Source organism: Pecten maximus, chromosome 4 (assembly GCF_902652985.1).
Source record: "Pecten maximus chromosome 4, xPecMax1.1, whole genome shotgun sequence".
NCBI lineage: Eukaryota > Metazoa > Mollusca > Bivalvia > Pectinida > Pectinidae > Pecten > Pecten maximus.
In genome coordinates, this window is record NC_047018.1 from 13,537,408 (window position 1) to 13,547,660 (window position 10,253).

General features: G+C 33.6%; 1 long non-coding RNA gene across 1 annotated transcript; it reads left to right on the forward strand.

The window, feature by feature from the left end:
* The first annotated feature begins 248 nt into the window (after nucleotides 1–248).
* LOC117325298 lies at nucleotides 249–8,571 on the forward strand. Its single transcript, XR_004532235.1, has 2 exons — nucleotides 249–4,560; nucleotides 4,771–8,571. It is a non-coding gene; the product is annotated as an uncharacterized LOC117325298 (long non-coding RNA).
* Nucleotides 8,572–10,253: the final 1,682 nt, after the last annotated feature.

The window sequence follows — 10,253 nt, forward strand, 5'->3', positions numbered from 1 at the left end:
ATATATAACATACAGTTATACAGTAATACAGATTTGTATATACAGTATTATATACAGTAATACAGATTTGTATACATTATATACAGTAATACAGATTTGTATATATTACATGTACATATATACAGTAATGCAGATTTTTATATATTACATGTATATACAGTGATGCAGATTTGTATATATTATATACAGTAATACAGATTTGTATATATTACATATATATACAGTAATGCAGATTTGTATACATTATATACAGTAATGCAGATTTGTATACATTATATACAGTAATGCAGATTTGTATATATAACATACAGTTATACAGTAATATAGATTAATTTTGTATTATTATATACTCACAAGGTTACCTAACAAGCTTCAATATGGGTGAAAACTCTTCACTCCTGGTACGAACTTAATAACTGTGGTCAATACAGATGATTGTTAAATAATATGGATTGTGATATTATATTGATACATAACAATACAGATTAATAACAAGTACATTGTACCAGAATTAAAATAATAATTGTAAATTAACACAAAATGAAAGGTCACAGTCTGTCACCAAGATCTAAATGTACCTGTCTGGATTTTTGTTTTGATTGATAGTATAAATGTTATAATGATATATGGCTATGTTGTAATACACATGTTATATACAGATAATTGATTATAAACTTCCATTATATGGTTATCATGTTTGTATTGTTGTGTATGCCAGGTATACAAATGCCATGTTTTAATATGAAAATGTATAGTTATTGGTTTATATGCTTATTTGTTTTTGTTTGAGATATTTATTGTGTATTAAAGCAGTATGACTGTGGGTAGAAGTAGTTACATTTGCCTTTCCAGGACAGAAACATATTATTGTAAAATTCATTTTATCTCCAACCAAAACATTTGCTTCAAGTCTAATTATCACTTGTTTTTGTTGCAAAGGCCATGCCATTTCCACTTTTAATGCACAATTTACTTGTAACTTAGGCACGAAGTCACATTTTAAAAAGAAAAATTACTGTTCCTATCAATTTTTGTGATAAAAAAAATCCACTGTTAGCGACTACATATATATTGCTAATAGAAAGAAGGATCATGCACTATGATTGTAATGGACACATATTGTTGCTCTATTTGTTTTATAGATAGATGTTATAAATCATCCTCACACATTAGTGATCAACCATTTAATAAGAAAAATATCTAACCATGTTTTACGCTAGTTATCTCCCCTGACAGTTTCATTTTCATGCATTGATTTTAGAACATCATGAACATACTTTTTGACGACCAATAATTTTGATGCGCATTTTTGATATTTTGTTGTAAGAATGAAGGTTTTTTTTTGTTTTTTTTTGTCATTTTCAGCCCTCAAAACTATCTGCGCAAATTACACAGGTTTTAACAGTAAGTTACCTAGCCTATTAGTTGTATTCTGAAACAGTCTCTATAATACAGACACATTATTACTCAGTAAAAGGTATTGATGATATCAACAAGTTTAAATAGAAAATGCCTTACATAACATATATAACACTACTTGGATAGTTAGACGACATCTCTTCTGTAGCACTGATGGAGTAGGGAGACAATTACAATTTGCCCCCATCCCCTGAAATACATTATTTTGTATCCAGCCAACAGTCCATTACTTAAGACTGGCTATATGTAGTTTTGGCGTTGATGTAATAAGGAAATGGATTTATGATGGATGGATTTAGAGATCTCGATTGTTGTTATGAAGTTAAGTAATACTATTATTCATTGTGGACGATGGTCTTTTTAATTTAATGGTCAAATATTTTAATTTTTGCTATTACAAGATGATAGAATTTATTTTGTCATCAAAGAAATTGGTGAAGCATTAGCTCAATCAGTCACCCTGTGAAATGGAAAATCTTGATTGAATGCCTAAATAAGGTTTGAATAATTATATTAAAGTGGTTGCTTGGTGTGCAAGGTTGTAGTGTTTATTGCAATATTATTGAGACAGGGTTGCCCAGGTGTTTTACACTATTTCCAGATTATACTCATTAACAGGTACCTAAAGTCTGTATCATTGTCTATAATCACAACCCAATAAACACACAAACAGACCAAGCTTAATGGTTGACAACACAGATAATAAAAACACCATTTATTATGTATATTATATACTTCAGATGCCATATCAACTATTCCAGGTGCTTTGCTGCTTCATTACCTAAACATAATATCTAATGACACGAGAGTTACTGTTCAGCAGTAATCAAACAACACTAGATATCTGTATTTTTGAGATCTAGGGTTCAGAATGTTATAAGAGTTTAGTTATTAGTATTTTAACTGACATCACTATGCTGTTCTGATGAAATATAAGAAACATAATTGATCAGTGTAGCATGGCGTGGTATACATCCTATAGCATGAGTTCTTTACAACGTGAACGAGTCGTGTATATGATGCCACACTTGAAAGGTGAAGGTACACCGATGCATGTACATGTATTTGACTTATTATAAAACTGTGTTGAAGAGAATTGCTTACAAATCCTTTTATCATGACTTTTTCATTGAAATAAACATATTAATTGGTGGAGTGTCGTTATCTTAATTTGAGACACCACATGGAGACTGTTGTTTTTTTTAAAGAAATTCTTATTTTTTAATGTTAAATCGCGAACACATTTCATTAACTTATTATAGGTACTCTGGTGATGTGCAATGTTTGAAGAAGTATTTAAATCAGCCTGTTGAAGATCAGTATTTTATGATTTGTTCTGAGTTTTCATCATGTGTTGTTGATGTACACACTAGGAGACATTATAATCCTAGTTACTGTAAAATAACACTTGTTTTTATATTGATATGCTGTATTACGTTTGGTTTACCGGTAAATGTTTTACATTCCTTTTTTGGCTGTTACATGTACACATTGCATTGAAAGTAGATAACCTTTTATTTATGTTTTCAATTTTCCATTGTATAAAAACAATTTGACTGTTTGGTTTCCTGAAAAGTGGCATTTTGTTTGAAAATAATGAAGTCAATATGGACTCTTGAAGCTAGAAGTCTAATCACAATGGTAGGCATGTACAGGTATTTGTTTAGTGGTAGTTTATAGATTTCCTGTCGTTTTTATTATGTATGAATTAGTAACAGTATGTGTGGTTAGGCTAGCTACTGTTTTATGTCCTATTGATGGGATCAACTCATTTAAGGACGTAACTTATAGGAGGAAGAATTTAAAGTTAGATTTGCTTCAATATGATACTTGGAAATTTCCTGCTGTGTACAGGAATTCTGTAACGATTGTTATCAGTCAAATTGGAGCTGAAACAATATACATATATGAAAGTTTCATTTTCCATGTGACTACAATCGATAATTTTTATCAATCTAAATAGCTGATGCGATTTAAAACTCAACCAGGAAACAGATGTTTGGTTTTATATTGTTTCTGGAAAGTAACTGAAAACCATACAGGATTGTGTTAGATGTGTTCCCAATGAATTAAGCAGGCTTTTGATTTGATTAAAAAAAACTGTGACAAAAGAAATGCATGATGTGCATTATATTACACTTGTAAATTCCAGAGAACATTTCGTAAGTTAAAAAAAATATATATGGTAGATTTGATATGTTATGTGCTTACTCTGAATTCTGAGTATTTGTAATTTAAATCAGTACATTGCCTTTAATTTTCCCAATAGCCAGATCAAATATGACTATACCTGTAAATTGCTATATAATCAGTAAAAGATTCAACCAATATTTTTACATCAAAATCATGTTTAGGACAATCAATTGATGAGTTCATCACATGCTGACTAAATAGACGTGTGGACTAACAGGTAACCGGTAACAGTGTATGTAGACATAAATAGAACGTGTGGACTAACAGGTAACCGGTAACAGTGTATGTAGACATAAATAGAACGTATGGACTGACAGGTAACCGGTAACAGACAGTGTATGTAGACATAAATAGAATGTATGGACTAACAGGTAACCGGTAACAGTGTATGTAGACATAAATAGAATGTGTGGACTAACAGGTAACCGGTAACAGACTGTGTATGTAGACATAAATAGATGTGTGGACTAACAGGTAACCGGTAACAGACATTGTATGCAGACATAAATAGAACGTGTGGACTAACAGGTAACCGGTAACAGACTGTGTATGTAGACATAAATAGATGTGTGGACTAACAGGTAACCGGTAACAGTGTATGTAGACATAAATAGACGTGTGGACTGACAGGTAACCGGTAACAGACTGTATGTAGACATAAATAGACGTATGGACTAACAGGTAACCGGTAACAGACAGTGTATGTAGACATAAATAGAACGTGTGGACTAACAGGTAACCGGTAACAGACAGTGTATGTAGACATAAATAGACGTGTGGACTGACAGGTAACCGGTAACAGACTGTGTATGTAGACATAAATAGACGTGTGGACTGACAGGTAACCGGTAACAGACAGTGTATGTAGACATAAATAGAATGTGTGGACTAACAGGTAACCGGTAACAGACTGTGTATGTAGACATAAATAGACGTGTGGACTGACAGGTAACCGGAAACAGACAGTGTATGTAGAAATAAATAGACGTGTGGACTAACAGGTAACCGTTAATAGTGTATGTAGACATAAATAGAACGTGTAGACTAACATGTAACCGGTAACAGACAGTTTTGTAGACATAAAAAGAACGTGTGGACTAACAGGTAACCGGTAACAGACAGTGTATGTAGACATAAATAGAATGTATGGACTAACAGGTAACCGGTAACAGTGTATGTAGACATAAATAGAATGTGTGGACTAACAGGTAACCGGTAACAGACTGTGTATGTAGACATAAATAGATGTGTGGACTAACAGGTAACCGGTAACAGACATTGTATGCAGACATAAATAGAACGTGTTGACTAACAGGTAACCGGTAACAGACTGTGTATGTAGACATAAATAGATGTGTGGACTAACAGGTAACCGGTAACAGACAGTTTGTATGTAGACATAAATAGACGTGTGGACTAACAGGTAACCGTTAACAGTGTATGTAGACATAAAAAGAACGTGTGGACTAACAGGTAACCGGTAACAGACAGTTATGTAGACATAAATAGAACGTGTGGACTAACAGGTAACCGGTAACAGACAGTGTATGTAGACATAAATAGAATGTGTGGACTAAAAGGTAACCGGTAACAGACAGTGTATGTAGACAGAAATAAACACTAACGTGTAAACTCATATTTCAAAGCTAAAAATCTATTGTACCAGGACAAAATGTAGTTGGGGATTACGTAGATAATAAAGTTTGAAGATTTAAAAATGGTTTATTGAGTGTATGCATGTGCCACATAATTAAAGTGTATGTAAATAATTCGCCGGGTGAATGAGTGTAAACTTGACAAAAAGGAAGATTTGATGAAGTTTAGAGTAAACACAAAAACTTTACTAGGGATCAAATATGTATGTAAAAATCACTACTGAACCTTTGCTTTTTGCATATACACATTCAGAAATAATGGACTTTTCCGATTATCTTAGCGTTGGTGTTATCCTAATATTGAGTTGCTGCTACTTTTTTGTGATTATGACTATGTAAAATGATGTAAGTCTATTAGGAAATGTTATTCCTTAGTCAAAAGCATTATTACCTGTAACTTTTTACTTTAAACAACCGTTATGTTTATTTGTTACCTAGGACATCACACATTGAATGTATTAGTCCCATTGTATGTACCCTTAGGTATTACGTTGTACATATTCTACTTTGTCAAGAATCAAATATCAATAAAGCCACAGTCATTTTGTAAATAAGATAGCAAGAACATATTTCAATGGCGTTAAAACACAAAGTTAATATATCAATGGTTGTAAAACACAGACAATATAACAATGGCGGTAAAACACAAAGACAATATAACAATGGCGGTAAACACAATGACAATATAACAATGGCGGTAAAACAAAGACAATAAAACAATGGCGGTAAAACACGAAGACAATATAACAATGGCGGTAAAACACTGAGACAATATAACAATGGCGGTAAAACACAAAGACAATATAACAATGGCGGTAAAACACTGAGACAATTTAACAATGGCGGTAAAACACAAAGACAATATAACGATGGCGGTAAAACACGAAGACAATTTAACAATGGCGGTAAAACACGAAGACAATATAACAATGGCGGTAAAACACAGACAATATAACAATGGCGGTAAAACACAAAGACAATATAACGATGGCGGTAAAACACGAAGACAATATAACAATGGCGCTAAAACAGACAATATAACAATGGCGGTAAAACACGAAGACAATATAACAATGGCGGTAAAACACAAAGACAGTATAACAATGGTGGTAAAACACAAATACGATATAACAATGGCGGTAAAACACAATGACAATATAACAATGGCGGTAAAACACGAAGACAATATAACAATGGCGGTAAAACACAGACAATATAACAATGGCGGTAAAACACAAAGACAATATAACAATGGCGGTAAAACACTGAGACAATATAACAATGGCGGTAAAACACAAAGACAATATAACGATGGCGGTAAAACACGAAGACAATTTAACAATGGCGGTAAAACACGAAGACAATATAACAATGGCGGTAAAACACAGACAATATAACAATGGCGGTAAAACACGAAGACAATATAACAATGGCGGTAAAACACAAAGACAATATAACAATGGCGGTAAAACAATGACAATATAACAATGGCAGTAAAACAGGAGGACAATATAACAAAGGCAGTAAAACACAATGACAATATAACGATGGCGGTAAAACACAAAGACAATATAACAATGGCGGTAAAACACGAAGACAATATAACAATGGCGGTAAAACACAAAGACAATATAACAATGGCGGTAAAACACTGAGACAATTTAACAATGGCGGTAAAACACAAAGACAATATAACGATGGCGGTAAAACACGAAGACAATATAACAATGGCGGTAAAACACAGACAATATAACAATGGCGGTAAAACACAAAGACAATATAACGATGGCGGTAAAACACGAAGACAATATAACAATGGCGCTAAAACACAGACAATATAACAATGGCGGTAAAACACGAAGACAATATAACAATGGCGGTAAAACACAAAGACAGTATAACAATGGTGGTAAAACACAAATACGATATAACAATGGCGGTAAAACACAATGAAAATATAACAATGGCGGTAAAACACGAAGACAATATAACAATGGCGGTAAAACAGACAATATAACAATGGCGGTAAAACACGAAGACAATATAACAATGGCGGTAAAACACTGAGACAATATAACAATGGCGGTAAAACACAAAGAAAATATAACGATGGCGGTAAAACGCAAAGACAATATAACAATTGCGGTAAAACAAAGACAATATAACAATGGCGGTAAAACACAAAGACAATATAACGATGGCGGTAAAACAAAGACAATATAACAATGGCGGTAAAACAAAGACAATATAACAATGGCGGTAAAACACAATGACAATATAACAATGGCGGTAAAACACAAAGACAATATAACAATGGCGGTAAAACACAGACAATATAACAATGGCGATAAAAACACAAAGACTATAACAATGGCGGTAAAACACAGACAATATAACAATGGCGGTAAAACACAATGACAATATAACAATGGCGGTAAAACACAATGACAATATAACAATGGCGGTAAAACAATGACAATATAACAATGGCGGTAAAAGACAATGGCAATATAACAATGGCGGTAAAACACAGACAATATAACAATGGCGGTAAAACACAGACAATATAACAATGGTGGTAAAACACAGACAATATAACAATGGCGGTAAAACAATGACAATATAACATTGGCTAAAACACAATGACAATATGACAATGATGGTAAAGCAGAGGATAATATATTATAATATTAAGACCATATAAAACTGTAAGGCACAAATACGGCATAAGAGACTGTATAAGTAGTCTGTCATTAAGACGTATAATATAAAGACAATGTTTAGACTTTGGTATAACAACAAGCGCAATTACCGTACAAGGGCGATATTATTAAACACAGTGTGACAAAAAGCAATATACCGACACTACCAACTGTAACGAGCAAACCTGTCTGGTTTGTCTTTTTTCGAGAACTGCTTTACACATGTTTTACAAGATTACTTTTGAATCAGGAACTTTGGTTTGAATTGAGTGAACAGTTGCTGAGCTGAAATTGAAGAGAAAAAACTTCGTTTCAATAATTCAAATGTGAATTTATTGTTCAGTGTGTGTTTCCAAGCAAAAAAAGAATAGTGAATATTTCTATCACAAATTGACAACGCCTTTTTGTAGAGCGTTGCCTAGGACAACGTTATATGATGAGTCCAGCAGGGTTGGGCCAAAATAGACTTGTGTCAGAAACAATGGGGTCACCTCATCATCAACTATGAGTGTATTCACCACTCTTCTCCGTAGGAATCTACATTTTCTTTTATTTATTTTAATTACGTTTCAATGATAGAATAATAAAAGTTTTATGGGTTACACACTGTTTTGTTTATTTAGATGTACTCCGTTAACGAGTGCAGAGTGGCTGTAACATGTCATTCATGGCGGTGTCTACTGTCGGATACAGGATTTTCAGGGGGGGGGGTGGGGGGGGGGGGGGTGTTGGCGTGCAAAATTACGAGGGTCCGGGGGTACTTTAGCAGGTAAATGCAAAATCCTGCATTCTAGTGTATTTCACGATATATTCATACAATTTTAGCGGGGCGTACGCCCCCACAGCCCCCCTTAAATGAACTTACAAGTGACGGCGGAAATGTAACTCATTTACAATATCATTATCTATATCATAAATATCTATTTGATTTGAAATCGTTTATCTAATGTTTTCCAATCCTATATGTAGCTCTAATGATATTTACGCATCGATTGTTAAGTTGCATCATCCATTAATATGCGAATTTGAACTGACCAACCAAATCCTGGGCCATCTCGAACGTTGTGCCACTGACTGGATAACACATACGGACCATGCTGTTTAGTGATATATGTAACTTTATAGAGAGAAGAGAAAAGGATATACTTGAAGGACATGAAAACTAATACAGTATGTCAGACATGAATGATATCTATTTAATTTACCTGAGCCGGAGTTGGCCAGGGTAAAAAAACCGTGCTTGCCTGACAGGGGCGAACATTCACGCGATCAACTAAAGGCCAAAAACAAGACGATGTCAAAGGAGACATTACGAAGAAGAACGTTGCTTTTATAGAAGAGAAAAAATAATATCCAAAATTTAGTCACCTTTTACGATCACGCAATGGTGACAGCAGGTAAAATGATTCCTACGTACCTGTAGGACAGACGGACAGAACCTTTTGACTTCTTACCTTCTACTTTTGGAATCAAAATGCGATAAATGTCCAACCGGAAATCATCGCGTACTTTTAAACTGAGTGGCGTATGAAACTGCACATGTAATTGATATAGTCCTGACCTATAGACCGTTATGACCTATATCATATTAATGTACGTATCCCAAAGCATAGTCGTCGAGCACCCCGTCCTACAAGTAGTACAACGAAAAATTAACAAACTTTCACAATAAAACCTCATGTTTCTTAATAAATAACTGAACAAATAACAAAATGACAACTTTCCGACATAACTTGTCTTTAAATATTAACCTTTGTGAGTTTAACAAGACCGCGCGTGTGTGGCGAGTCTTGTGAATATTATTTATATTGTTGTTACATGTTTATTGAACAGAAAGAAGTCCCATTCAAAAGTGAAAAATAAATACATATGTGTATAAGATGTTGATGGGGTACGTATGCATGAGATTACTGTAAACCTGTCTGTTATCCTTAGTGGGATCCAATCTCTGTCTCGGTCCTTATCCATATGTGTCTCCCCGAACGCACTGTCGTATAAAGGTCATACTTTAATAGTTAAAACAAAACAAAAACAAAAATACATGAAAGTGAAGATAGTTCATACCTATAAAGATATGGTGTACGTAATGAGTTGGTTATGATCCTAATGACTACCACATAACCGTTATATAGTTGGTACAGAATCTCGGACTATGTCACCGGTTACTAGCTGATACTCAATTTATAACTAATTTACTTATGTTGTCTAACAAAAATAAAAATTAAAAAGATAGATGAAGTAGCATACAAGTTAAAGAAAATAGCAAAACAACAGGCGATTTTTT